Below are 13,849 nucleotides of genomic sequence, written 5' to 3' on the forward strand. Positions count from 1 at the left end.
TGATTGGCGGGCAGCCATATTCTATTCCTTTCAGAACGGGGCAGTCTCTGGCTATTCAGAAAAATTTTCAGTTTTGTTCGGCATATTAATGCATTTTTTTTTCGCGGACACGTCACTTTGATGCAGTGAATTTTTGCTGTTTTGTGAGGTCGCGTGACAGACAGGCGAGGTGGGTGTTGCCAAATAACATTGAACCAATAGCAGAGGGCTAATGGTGAAAAGGCGTTGAATCAGGAATAACTATTTTTCTTTTGTGTGGTTTAATCATTCATTATCAGTGTGTACATGCATATCAGATGGAGAGCCATCACGGTTTTCGTGACGTCGCGTGACAGACGGGTGAAGTTTGGAGTGGCCTGAAAAAGTTTTGACCAATCGTGGTGGGCTGATTGCAGAATTGGAATAGAAAAGTTTCGAATCATTTTATGTTATAGCACCCCAGGATTCTACAGGGGCCCATAGAATTAGACTTCCATGCAAACATGGCCAACCTCACAAGGTTCACACGGCTGACATAATGAAGTCAACCTAAGCTGATCTCAACCTCCCAAAGTGATGCAACATTGGTTGGCTGTTAAAATTTTTTAGCTATGGCAATGGCAACCTCATGGACAAATTTGAGGTTGAGTGAGGTCGAATGCTCGGTGAGGTTATATTTCACAGCAGCTGATGTGCACATTTCCACCTCATGAATAAATATGTGGGAAGTTTTATGATTTTACTGATATGAAGGGGTAATTATTTAATACAATAGCCCCAGGCAGGAATCTGGAAGTGGGCTTCACCCCAAGCCACCTGAGGCTTTGTTTTCAATTTGTATAGACAGCTCTCATCACATATGAAGCATAGGTGTACATTTCTTTTGCTTTACTTCAGATGTGTGACACCACCGCAGTTATCATATCTTGCATCGGCCTGTATCCTCTGACCTTACTTTTAGAAGACAGTGAGTCACATGCCAAACTTCTTCCTCGTCGAGTATTCCTGCTCTAAACTAACAAATGACAGTTGCTGCCTCTCATTCAGTGTTGGCCAAAGACACCTAGCCAGAATCTTGGTACTGAACAATGAAACTAGGCAAGACAAACATACTTCTGGTATGTTGCCTGTAGGCAACAAATGTCAATAAAGGGTTAATGAGAAATAAATTAAAAACTGAAATACAGTAGAACCTCGTTGATACGATCTTCACAGGAACTGGAAAATAAAGTGTCTCATAGGAAAATCATATCATCCAACATATTATCCAACCAAATCGGATTTTCGGGAAAAGAAAAAAAACAACATTTCGAAAAATGTATTAAGCAGAATCGTATCGAGGTTCCACTTTATAAAAAGAAACGACACTGAAATTGGCTGTAGAAAAGTTAGTAAATTACTAACTGCGCTCTGAAGCTTGTCACAATTTTTTCTAGGGTTTAGAAGTCTAGGACCTTGATTTAACGCAAGAAATGAATAGTCAAAAATATTGTTACGGTGAAGGGAAGGAAGAAGTTGGATTAGACTAGATGAAGACGAAGTCTGGCAGTTGCCTGAATGCCATTAACATCATTTGTAAACATACATTATTTTACACTTGTGGGCCTGCTTTCTTCCTGCAACATTTTGGTGGAGGTGCTGGGTACAATCACGGAACTTCGCAGCGGACGTCATCTACCAGCCGCCACAATGGCAAATCAACCGGACGATACTGATGCAGACTCGGACATCAGTGTACTATCCCTCTCCGGCTTCCTCCATATTGGCAACGAGCAGCGGAAAGATCCTGTTCTTCGAACACTTATGGAACGCCTAAGCTCCTCGCCCAATGAGCCGTCCCTCCGTATGTTCACCTTGCGCGATGGAACTTTATACCGTCGCAGCGTTCGTCCAGACGGCCCGGAGCTCCTCCTAGTCGTTCCCAAGCACCTTCGACTCGCCTTGCTCCAGCAACTTCACGACGCTCCTTCTGGCCCGGCATTTATTGCTCTGTGTGCCGTTATGTCGCTTCTTGCGACCTGTGTCAGCACCGAAAGACGCCTGCTATGCCTCCCGCTGGTTTGCTGCAACCAATTGATATCACTACAGAGCCCTTCTACTGGGTGGGCCTAGACCTCCTTGGCCCCTTTCCAATTTCCATCAAAGGAAACAAATGGATTGCTGTAGCAACGATTATGCCACGAGATATGCCATCGCACGAGTGCTACCAACCAGCTGCGCTACAGATGTCGCCGACTTCTTACTAAACGACGTCATCCTGCACCACGGCGCCCCTCACCAGTTGCTGACGGATCGCGGCTGCTACTTTCTATTGAAGGTCGTCAACGATCTGCTCCGCTCCTGTTCTACAGAACATCAGAGTGCTACCGCATACCACCCTCAAACGAACGGCCTCACCAAGCGACTCAACCGCAAGCTAACTGAAATGCTGGCCATGTACGTTTCCGACGATCACTGCGACTGGGACGTCGCTTTACCATACATCACTTTTGCATACAACTCGTCCCATCACGACACTGCCGGATTTTCACCATTGTACCTGTTGTATGGCCGCGACCCCACCTTGCCCTTTGATATATTGCTACCTTCCGCAGTACAATCACCCAGCACTGGTTACGCTCGCAATGCTATTGACTTAGCCGCCCAGGCCCGAGAAGTAGCCCAATATCGCCTCACTGTCTCGCAAGCTTCTCAAAAGCGACGCTACGACCTTCGGCACCGAGACTCATTTTTCACCTGGTTCCCTTGTCCTTCTCTGGACGCCTTCACGTCGCGTCGGCTTGTCGGAAAAACTACTTTGCCGTTATTCTGGTCCGTACCAGATCTTACGCCAACTTTCCAACGTGACATACGAGATCGCCCCAGTCGGCCAGCCTTCAGTGCCTTCCAACGTCACCAGCGATGTTGTTCACGTCGCCAGGCTGAAGCCCTATGTCCCCCCATTAAGTGATGCTCTATAACTTGCACCGGGACGGAGCTACCCCGCTGGGAGGGTGACGTTACGGTGAAGGGAAGGAAGAAGTTGGATTAGACTAGATGAAGACGAAGTCTGGCACTTGCCTGAACGCCATTAACATCAGTTGTAAATATAGATTATTTTACACTCGTGCGCCTGCTTTCTTCCTGCGACAATATCATGTAAGTACCCCTTTAAAGTTCAACATCTTGAGACGTATTTCTGGACATTGAGACGTAATATTTACCAAAGCCATAAGACTCTTAACAAAGCATGTTTCAGTCTTGCAGGCAAACCAAACATTTACAGTGGTGCACCTTCAAATGGTGCAGTCAATTCTACGGACCTAATGCTTGCATCTTGCACACATGCTTAAGCCAGAGGCAGGAAATTAGGACAACCTCCAAAACATTTCAATTATCTCTTTCTGAAAGAGAGAAGTGTGTTTTATCCAGCAATTCTTGACATAGCCAGAGTGGTCTAAAGGTAAAGTGACAACTATGTTCCTCACGAAGGCCTGATTCACACAGGTGTTATCGGCCCCATCACGGTACACGCGTCTGTCAGGACAGAGCATTTCCTTGCCGATTTCTCCGCAGAAACAAGACGCTATCGACATTTGCTGATGCTCTAAACATCATCAGTATCCTGTGTTAGAGGAGAAAATGGTGTGAAAACCCTATATTTTCACAGATACAGGTTCCGTAACATTTTGTGCCGAGACATGACAGGATGGGTCAAATGTGTGAACCAGAATGAACGTACAATGGCACTTGAACATAAGATAAGTTAGAGAAACATTGCTGTAAACAGATGGCAACACAGGTGAAAAGTTCTAGATAATGATGCCAAAGGACAGACACCATTGCTTGTAATGCTTCAGTAGAAGCACAAGGCGAGATTTTCAAGATCATAAGCTGGAATCTAAACCACACAAGGCAAGCAAAGCCCACCTGCCAACTGTGTTCACAGCAGCCTACACATATTGTCAACCCACGTGACGTTTCTGTGGCCAACATACCATGGCGGTTGTGCCAGGATGACTGTGGACGCAGATGGCAACGTAGCCAAAGCATTCTCGCCTTGAGTGCCTGCTGCATAAATCAGTCTTGCGTCTGGAAGCGTCCGAAACCTCCATGAAAGTGTTACAGAGGAAAAGAGATGCACCAAATATATTTACTGAATATTTACAAAAACTGTAGCAGCTGACAAGATAGTAGTTAGCACGCAAAATCCAAAAGTGTTCCCTTTTTCCTCAGCCTTTTAAACTATGCTCTCTAGATCACTAGACTTTTATCTAAAGCAGGAACAATCGATCAATCCTCTTCAAAAAAAGACAATACAGCACTGACATGGGTACTCACATGAATGAGCCCACTTCATGTGCCGACCACTCGAATCTGTTTTAAACACAGGCCTATTTCCAAAGCTCCAACTGCAGTGCACTTGCTTTTATGAGATATGTAAATTAATTTGGGCTAGTTGATGGGTCTAAAACGAATGCATAGTGCAAAACAAAATATAGATGGAAGTGACAATGGTGCACAGAACCGTCTTCCAACTGTTTCTATTAGAGCATAACCTCCCTATAGCGAAGCAACATATAGGGAACTGACAGTTAAAGTGAAAAAAGTGCCAGTCCTAATTACACTCCCTTAGGGCATTCACATATTTTTCAATGATATCCCATTCATGCACTGCGTGCACAAGAGACTATTTAAATATGACAAGCCTTTGGTGTAACTTAGAATGATCAGGGGTTCCCTGCAGTGCGATTAGGTGACAAGTTTGGTTCAGTACATATTGATTGGTTTCATTGCATGGTATTTATATAATTGTTATTTTTACAATATATTTCACCAACTGCCTAATGCGAAATTTGAGTGCAGCTCTATACATGTTTCCATTTTGCAATATATTGGCTAGCATGGACAATCTGTCTCGTGTGGCACTTCACAAACAAAGCGAAGTGTGGCGCGACTGCGTTGCTAATTGGAAGACCACGAGAGCAGCACATGGGTGATGCGTGGGCGCAATTCACAGCAGCTGCCGCAGACAGACCTGCTCATGCAGCGCTTTGTTTCCATACAGATGATGCGCACTAGTGTGGTATAAAGGCATCCAAGATTTTCCTTCCTAGGAAACATCTAATGAAGCAATAGCTCCTAAGAAGGCCACTATCCAAAATAATCAAGAAAGGAATAGAGAAAAATGTCACAGAAAATCGCATCAAACTAGGTCAGAGCATCAAAAATTGACCAACATTCTAGGCCTTGCCTATGGAAAAAGTCTTGCAGCAAGGTTAATTGAGCACAAATGATATGCAGGTATTCTATGGAGTGATGTCAAGGCTCGAACACTGAGCTCTGCTCTTCTGCAGGACCTTGGTGATGCACATTTTAAATGCCATTCTTCTGGCTACTATGGTTTCCAGGAAAATTGGTCATCATCTTTAAGAGGACAGGACACCACCATAGTACATTTTCAGGCATATTACTTGCACTAGCATACAGAACAATTAAGGTTTACTGACAATGAACATTTGTGGCAGGACACAACAGCAATGACAGTATTTGGCAGGATGTTTAGACAACAGACTAAAGAGAGTGGACTGGAGGTGAAACCAGTTCTTTTGGTGAAGTATTTAGCTCGGCTTTAAACAGTGCATTGCTTGCATATAGGGTAACATACTTGTCATGTGCAATTTTGTAACAGTGTACTTATGATGGAAAATTCTGATCAAAACCACACAGTGGCATGGTGAGGCAAGTGGACAACACAGTGGTCTTAAAGCATTGTTTCGTGCTGAGTACTAAGTAGCAAGTTCGGTATTCCCGCACAGCAGCCAGGTTAATGAGATCAAAAATGGGAATAAAATGTCAAACCAAGTGACAAAGCATGAAGCAAGACCTATAAAGTTTCAAAGTTCTTTGAGTCGTGTGTGCACCTTGTTGGCAAATGTGTGAACTTTCGACGCATAAAAAATGTTGTCAGTGGAAACAACTTGTCAAAGATAATCACTTGTTTATCAACAAAGCGAGTTTTATCACACAAAAGTTCAAAAAAGCCAGCTTAAAAAATGAAAAACACCAGTAATTTTGACCTTCTCTTACATTGAACACCCTGTGATTAAACTGTCTATGGCATCTCTGGCATGTCATGCGGACCAACACCTAGGCAAGAGACAATGGCAGCAACTGCTGCAGAATAGGCGAAAGCAGAGAAAACAGTGATGGCACGAAACAGGCTGTAGCATTACAAAAAGAAAATGCACAAGTTTGATGACGATGATGATGATAAAAAAAATACAATTCAGAGCCCTTCCACTATGTGAAGATGGAAGACCAGCTGAAGCTGTACTTGTTGACAAGTATATTGAGTTATATATGGTTAATTGCTATATTGATTAAATAAAGAAACATACACACAACTTCGTTATCTTTGATATTCTATTTACTTTGTCACCATGGTAACCATTGCTTTGTGGTCACTGTGATATACTGCAATAGGTCGCCGATGCTTTAGTGCCCACTCCCGCTTCTGTTTGCAAAGGTGATCCTCACGGGCACGCTGTTTTTCATCAGTCACAGAGCAGCTATCCGACATTACGGATCTGCAGACAAGACGGGTCTGGCTATAGCAGCTGCCCGTTGCCTTCACGCTGTTGCTCACACCGGTGCTCTTAACATGCACATCGTCCTTCTTCAGTATGGACTAGACGCTTCCTGGCCATAGCAGGACCAAAGTAAAACTGCTGATAACGTCGCTAGAGCGATGTCGACTTCACAAGAAAACGAGGCACAGACATTGGTGGGTACACAATGACGTTTTATTATTCTGCCATCCACTCCAGAGCCACTGAGCACTGCTGGCGCACAGCAGGCTACTGTGGATTCAATTTTGTCGACGCAACTTTTTTCTACACACCCTGTCGATGTATGCACTATTGGTCGTGGTCAGAACCTAGCCATATACAGCTTCGCTTTAAAAATAGCAGGGTAAATGGAAGCAGACACGTTCAATGCATCACAGAGGAATGCAGCAAGCTAAAAGATGCGGTTATCTGCAGCACATGCCAAGACCTTGTACAGCTTGTGGCAACAAAATGCAGCACAAGCAGATAACTCAATCACTTCGCAGTTGTTCTAGCCTTGTGAACTGGAGCAACTGGCTTTCCTGTCCAGGAAGCACGGGCAACGACACTGCACACATGTTGGTAATATCAAGCTTTGATGCAGACATAGTAATGTGTGGTGAAGAATTAAGTGTAATCTTTGTTTCCACTTCTGCATGAATTTTGTGGAAGTGCTGGAGGGTCAAGGTTTTATACAGCTATTAATTTATGTATGTGGTCTAATAAACCATTGCAAAGTGAATGTGTGGCATCAGCAACAGATAGCCAGGCACTATCACAAAAAGAAGCAAAATAATGCTAGGTTGTCGAAAGTTGCAAATTCTGGAGGAGGGAGAGAAAAGGACAAGACTGCATCGATCAATTGGACATGACTGAAGGCATGCACGGTATGTCGAGCAAGAAGCAGACAGAAGGAGTATTAAAGAAACGCATGAAGGAGAAGCCTGACAGTGTGTGAAGGCAAGAGCATCACATGAAAAGAAAAATTTGAAGAAAGTAGCAAATGAATGGGGAGCTCAGATGCCAAGGAGCAAGAATTTTCTGCTAGAAATGTTATTGCTGTTGTGCCTTAGCCCTGGTGCTGCAAATGGAAGGTGGAAGAAACAAGTACAGTACAAGTTGAAAAAGTGCTGTGGCAAGAGTGAGCGGCATTAGATCGGTGCCTCATCAAAATGATTGAAGTTGCAGTGCTCATCTGCACTCAACAAAGTGTGCTCATCTGCACTCAACAAAGTGTGCGAGCTATCTCGAGATGAAATGTGCAATCAGCCAGCTTTTCCAGATTCAGAAAAGACTTAAGACCAGAGGAAAATTTCTAAAACTACAAGACAGCAACCTGATTTGTTAAATCATATTTTGGATGTTTCCAGTAGAAGCACTTGCACCAATGAAAACTAAGTTGCATTAAAGGTTGGACTTCAGAAAGTGCATCAACACTACACCAACGATAAATGCAATTCCACTACATGGATAACTTGCCTTGTATGAAAACATTGTTTTCACCTTTTGCTCTCCTGTTCGCCACACAAGCATTGCGGATTAAACAAAGTCTCACTGTTTCGTGCAATGCGTTTGTCATTGGCTGACCACAGAGACGCCGAACAAGTGTACTGGCAGGCATTCAGAGCTATTTCGCATGCAGTTGTAGTGATCTGAGCCCTTGTTTCGCCCACATAGAGCGCCCCGTATATGAGCTAGACATTGTAACAGCCGGGATTATTAACTAGCCAATATCAGTGTTACTGCACAGCTTTCACAAAGGTCTACTGCTATGAAATTGCATGACGACCACTTTTCTTTTGCATACATTTCTTCCGTATTCATCCGCAGGGCGTAGTGTTTTGCCAGTGTGGCTATACAGCTCTCGCAACGATCTACGGCTCAGATTGCATGACGACGCAAGTTTTATACTTACACATACAGAGTACAAGATTTCCATTCCCACGAACCTCCAAGTGTGCTGTATTCTCAGTTACATTAAGAACTAATGCATCGGCACGGCAGTTAATTCATAAACTGTTTCCGTTCCCGCGATTCCCCTGAAGTGTGTGGTATGCTGACCTTGATCAACGACACTAATGAACAATGCATCGGCACGACGTAATGCTTTGCCACTAAAGTCATCCGAGAAGACACCTCACTTCCAAACGTATCCCCTTGCGACTATAAAATTTAATATGCTACCGTCGCAACAAAATAGAAACAAACTCGCCTCGGTCGCGGCTTTTCCCGCCTTGCCGGCCACGCATCCTGTCGATTCTGTGCTGCAAGCTCGGCTAGGGACAAACGGAGCAAACGGTTTTCTTCCCCGTAGTACCTAAACGACGAGAAATCTTGAGCACCAAAAGTCCCCACATTTCTCTCTCGCAGCTACTGCTCCTCGCGCGTGCGCAGAAACAGCGGTGAAATCCATTTTCGATGTGCTCGTTATTCTAGGCACTATAGCTTTCGAATACTACGGCGGTAAAACATTTTCGAAAGCATGCTGGTTTCGTCTGCGAGTAATTACATAGACTTGCTGGACTCTTAGCAAAAAGTAGTGCCTCATTTTGTTTAGGCGTTGATTATCATAATGAATGCGGCGGAGGTTGAAGGAGTACGCTTGAAGGTACGTTTTTATGCCGTTGATCTCCATAACACCGTAAGTACGCAAACCGATGTCACAGAACACCCGATGCATCATTGTGTGTTCTCCGTCATCGCTTGTTTGCTGTACGCCTACTAATTCTTCATTTCTTCTTCAAGTGTTGTATCCTCCTTTTGTCCTTGTTCTCTTGTGCTTCACTTACAGTATGTCGTTCCGTCAGCTGTGATGCGCATTTGCAAAACCAATACGTTTGATAAGACGCAGTGATTATCATAATTTCACTACACATGTATTAAGCTGGCACATATGGTTCAGATACAGATGCCTGTATGCGGACTTGCACGACGTTGATGCGGAGATTAGAATAATTATGACACCCGTAAGGAAGAGGCAGCTGACGGCCGTAAGCTGTTGCGTTCTTTCCGCCAAACTACCCGGCCTGGTAGTGCTGTAAAGATGCTGTATAAAAGTGACACGCGGTGACAGGGACATTATTATACTTAGCAGCCGACCGTACGTTTTGTAGCTTAGGTCTTCTTTCTTGTGCGTTTGTGCTACCCTTATTAATGATCCATCTCTTGACTATGTTCTTGACTATGTAACCGCGCGTTTGTGTGGATGCGTAGACGTGTGCTTTTTGTTGTACTTGTAAAATGCAAATAAAATATTTTCAGGCTTACTCAATCTTTGGTGTCCTGTGCGTTTATTCCAGTCGAGGCCATCGTGCCATCTGGAAACCGCATTCTGTCAGTAGCCCTACACGAAATGCAACAGCTGGAGCGCGGCGGCACTACTCGGGATAACGGCGGCGTAATAAACGAAAAACCGCTCGGGATGCCCTTAAAGTCAGCTCAGAGTGTGCCTTAACTCGATATTACTCAGCGCTACATGTATTCTGCTGCGCCTCGATCGTGCTCCCGCCAGTTTGGTTGCTGTGTGGCAAACGTAGCGCCTACACATATATGTAGGCGCTACGTTTGCCACACAGCAACTAAACGGGCGGGAGCACGATCGAGGCGCAGCAGCCAGAAACCCAGTAAGGCCACAGAACACCTGGTAAAGTACAGTGAACTAGAATACATTATAGTGACACGACCGGAATGGCGCGCCTGCTTTTCCGGCGGCCCGTTACGCTCCGGAAAGCCGCTAGAGGCGCTGCCGCTCTCTTTCATATTGCGGCGCGGACGGCTGGGCTTGCGTGAGGTGCGGATAGGCATTCGTCAGCCTGCCTCTCCTGCGTTTCGCAAGACTGTTGGAGTGGTGTGCATACGGTTGGCCTTGTGTTTCGTGCGAAGGGCCTTCTCGTGCGGACCGTGTGCCCTGTGCGTCTTGATGACTAAAGAGGCTGCAGAATGCTTGAACTTGGCTTCATTCACACGAATGAGAGATAATGGCGGCCTGCTCTACCCGTCAAGTGTGCTTTATACGTTTGTTGTAAATTTGGAGAATGCCTTTACTGAATGCTTCAGTCTTTTGGAATTACATTCTGACAGTGTACTTGATGTTCTGGACCACATCAAGCGAAAGCAGAAGATTCAGCTTGGATGCCAAGATCATTGTGAGCAAGTTGCAGCTGAGGTTACAGCATTTTATATCACAACACGCCTACATTTTTTCACAAAGAGCCTAAACCAGGCTAGCATCAAAAGGCGTGAAGGTGCGATGCACCTTAAATTGAGCAGGTGCTAAACATTACTCAGTGCTCTTTGAATAAATCATACTTCAGCCCTGCCTTTATCGCTTTGATTTCTTCAGCATGCAGCTGCCTACCACGTGTAGAGCGTTGCGTTTATACTGAACTGCATGCGAAAAATTTACTGGACGATCAAGAATTTATCTGGAGGGTGAAGGTGGGCGTAAGTGAGTCGAGGGTGGGCAACCCCCTAGCTAGGGTCTCCGGACCACCCTTGGAGCAGCTCAACACAGAATGAATTCGCGTGCCATTAAGAGTGTTGAGAAACTGCCCATCAAGAATGTTTGCTGCTTTTTGCTACGACGTCGTTACAAGGACGAAGATGTAAGTTTCGCAAAATCGATCATTCATTGCCCGATCATGTCTGTGGACAGCTTGTATTAGTTCAGCACAGTGTAATTGTGTCCAATTCGCACTGATGTGGAAAGGCGATCGAATGAAAATTTTTCTACCCGCAGCCGGCGATTGCCTTGTACTCGGTTGAAAATATGCGAAACGCGATGTTCGGGCTTAAATTATTTATCGGCATTTCACTACCTGAAATGTGCAAATAATAAGTAATCGCACGTGTAAGATGAGTGTGTTTAGGTAACAGCACCGATCATTTTGAAATCTGCAATTATTGCGTGCGGAAAAGCCCCTGAAACCGTAGGCCGCCGCACCAAAGCAGTAGGAAAAGTTGCAGTGGCGCCATCTCGTGGCATCAATGCGAAAACGGGCCGCCTGCGCGGAGCCGTTCGTGCCACTAGAATGTATTCTAGTTCACTGTATGGTAAAGCGGCCGCCGTACTGTGCAAAACCCCGTTTCCGGATGGATGGATGGATGGATGGATGGAAGGTAGGAGCGTTCCCTTTGAAACGGGGCGATGGCAGTTGCCACCATGCTCAGATTTTTATTTTGCCTTTTATTTTTATCTGTGTTGTGTGTTATTGAATTTCTCGATTTTCTTTAAATACGTCTTCCTACCCTTTTAACCTTATGTCACCTCTCTGCTTTTGAGCCACCAATCCTCCAATCGCCTTTTGCTAATTTCCACCGCATATTTATTTACATGACTATCATCTCTGAACCCTAGGGCCTCAGGAAGGGTGACACAGGGGTGTAATCTGTACGACAGATTATACCCTAGATTGCTTCGTTGTAACCTTCTTTCCATGCTTATCATATAAAGCATGAACAGCAGCGGTGATAGAGGACAACCTTGCCTCAATCCTTTGTGAACCTCGACAGTTGTCGTACTCTTGATTCCTTCCCATGTTATTTCAACATTATTTTCTCGATATAGTTCCTGTAGAAAATCAATTACCTCATTACCGATACCTTCAGCTTTTAATATGTTCCACAGGAGTTCCCTGTTCACATTGTCGTATGCACCACTTATCTCCAGGAAGGCTAAATACAGAGGTCTATTTTCCGCCTGAGCTATTTCTATGCACTGGGTAAGCACGAACAGGCTATCATCTAAGCGCCTACCACTTCTGAACCCGTTCTGAAGTTCTCCAAGTATTCTATTACTTTCTACCCATGACTGCATTTTTAATTTCACCGCCTGCATCGCCAGCCTATATATAACTGATGTTATCGTAATTGGTCGAAAAGATCTTATCCCACGAAACACAGAACGTCTTAAAAACTTCTTGAAACGGCTACAAACGGCTATAGACGTCTTGGTCTATGATAAGACTGAAAATAGAATTTCTTCTAAACATAATTTCAGCACTTGGAATATGCTAGTATATATTCTACCTGCGGCAAAACCCACTACTGGTGTCACTAGAGTCTATTTTGGTAAACACATTCAGAATGTCTAACTCAAGAACTTTTCTAGATCTTTTTGTCTAAAAGCGCATAAAATGCCAAACAACGTGTTAAAAGTGTGGTTACCGTCGGCCTTAGCGAATAAAAAACGCCGCAGACAAATCGAACTCGTTGGAAGCAACATAAGTTAATTGGCTTTAATGTTAAATAATTTCACACCAGAACTTCAACAATCAAGGGCGTGTTATTGTTTTCCATACGGGGCGCGCACACGATGCCTGGAAACCATCAGCAGCAGGAGCGAAACGCCGGCGTTGCAAAGCGGTGTCACAGAGCCACCGCGCTGCGATCACTTCGGCGGCACAATCCAAATTTGTCAGATATCTCATTCCGTGCTGGAAACACTGGCTGGCAGGAAGTTCGAAAAAACGGTCGCTGCCGCCCGTAATGTTTCGTACGTGGGTTCGTTATGCCAGTTGTGCGTCATTCTAAGCCGTTCTGTACATTTATACCTGATATTAAGTGGAGTCATTTAGCTGTGCTGATGCTTTTTGCGTGTGTTTTGCATTAGTGCTTCGTGACATCGGCTGTATTGCCTGTTTTCGCCGACGGCTTACTACCACAATGGCGGGATCTGCGTTCGCGGCCTTAGTGTCTCGGTGTGTCTTTGTACGTCGCACGTTCGGATAACACTTTTTCCGGTTAGTGAAATACATTGCACTTCGTTTTTCGTCAACAATGTGAATATTTTTAGGTGTTACCCACGACAGTTCTTGATAGATGGGCTCTCCTGCTCTGCGAGTTTTCGTCTTTACTTTTATATGAGGGTTCTGCTTGTGTTCAGCCGTCCAGCACTACCACGCTCCATGACTTCCGCAACACCAGTTAGAACTTTGCCCTGCTTGTTAGTCTGTGGTTAACGTAGCACGAACCAACCGAAGGAGTGCATTCGAAGACGACGCGCTGGCTGTAATGCTGAACCGGACTGAACTCGCCCTATTTTGTGTCCTTTTGTTCTTGCGTGTGCGTCAGTGACTATGCAGCTTGTAGCGTTCCCACTTTATAGCAAAACAAAATTATAACTGCAATGTTTACTTCCCAAATTAAATCGTCTGCTGATGTACAAATTTCACTTGTGTTTTGTTCTAAATAAGCAGCAAAACCTTTAACCTAGTAGGTGCTTCATCTGGGAGCGAAATCACGACAGCTTGGCATTTATTGATGAATGACTGTGACTGGGG

General features: G+C 44.7%; 1 long non-coding RNA gene across 2 annotated transcripts in view; it reads right to left on the reverse strand.

The window, feature by feature from the left end:
• LOC142580142 (uncharacterized) overlaps positions 1-8,981 on the reverse strand; it is a 12,313-nt gene extending 3,332 nt beyond the window's left edge. Inside the window, exons 1-3 of one of the 2 annotated variants that reach the window (XR_012827585.1) lie at positions 8,485-8,981; positions 4,300-4,426; positions 3,957-4,050 (exon numbers count right to left, since the gene is read on the reverse strand). This is a non-coding gene — a long non-coding RNA (uncharacterized LOC142580142). The remainder of the gene's footprint in view (positions 1-3,956; positions 4,051-4,299; positions 4,427-8,484) is intronic. The other variant, XR_012827584.1, reaches the window with a different exon arrangement.
• Between the last annotated feature and the right edge of the window lie 4,868 nt (positions 8,982-13,849).

The sequence above is a fragment of the Dermacentor variabilis genome, chromosome 4 (assembly GCF_050947875.1).
Source record: "Dermacentor variabilis isolate Ectoservices chromosome 4, ASM5094787v1, whole genome shotgun sequence".
NCBI classification, from domain to species: domain Eukaryota; kingdom Metazoa; phylum Arthropoda; class Arachnida; order Ixodida; family Ixodidae; genus Dermacentor; species Dermacentor variabilis.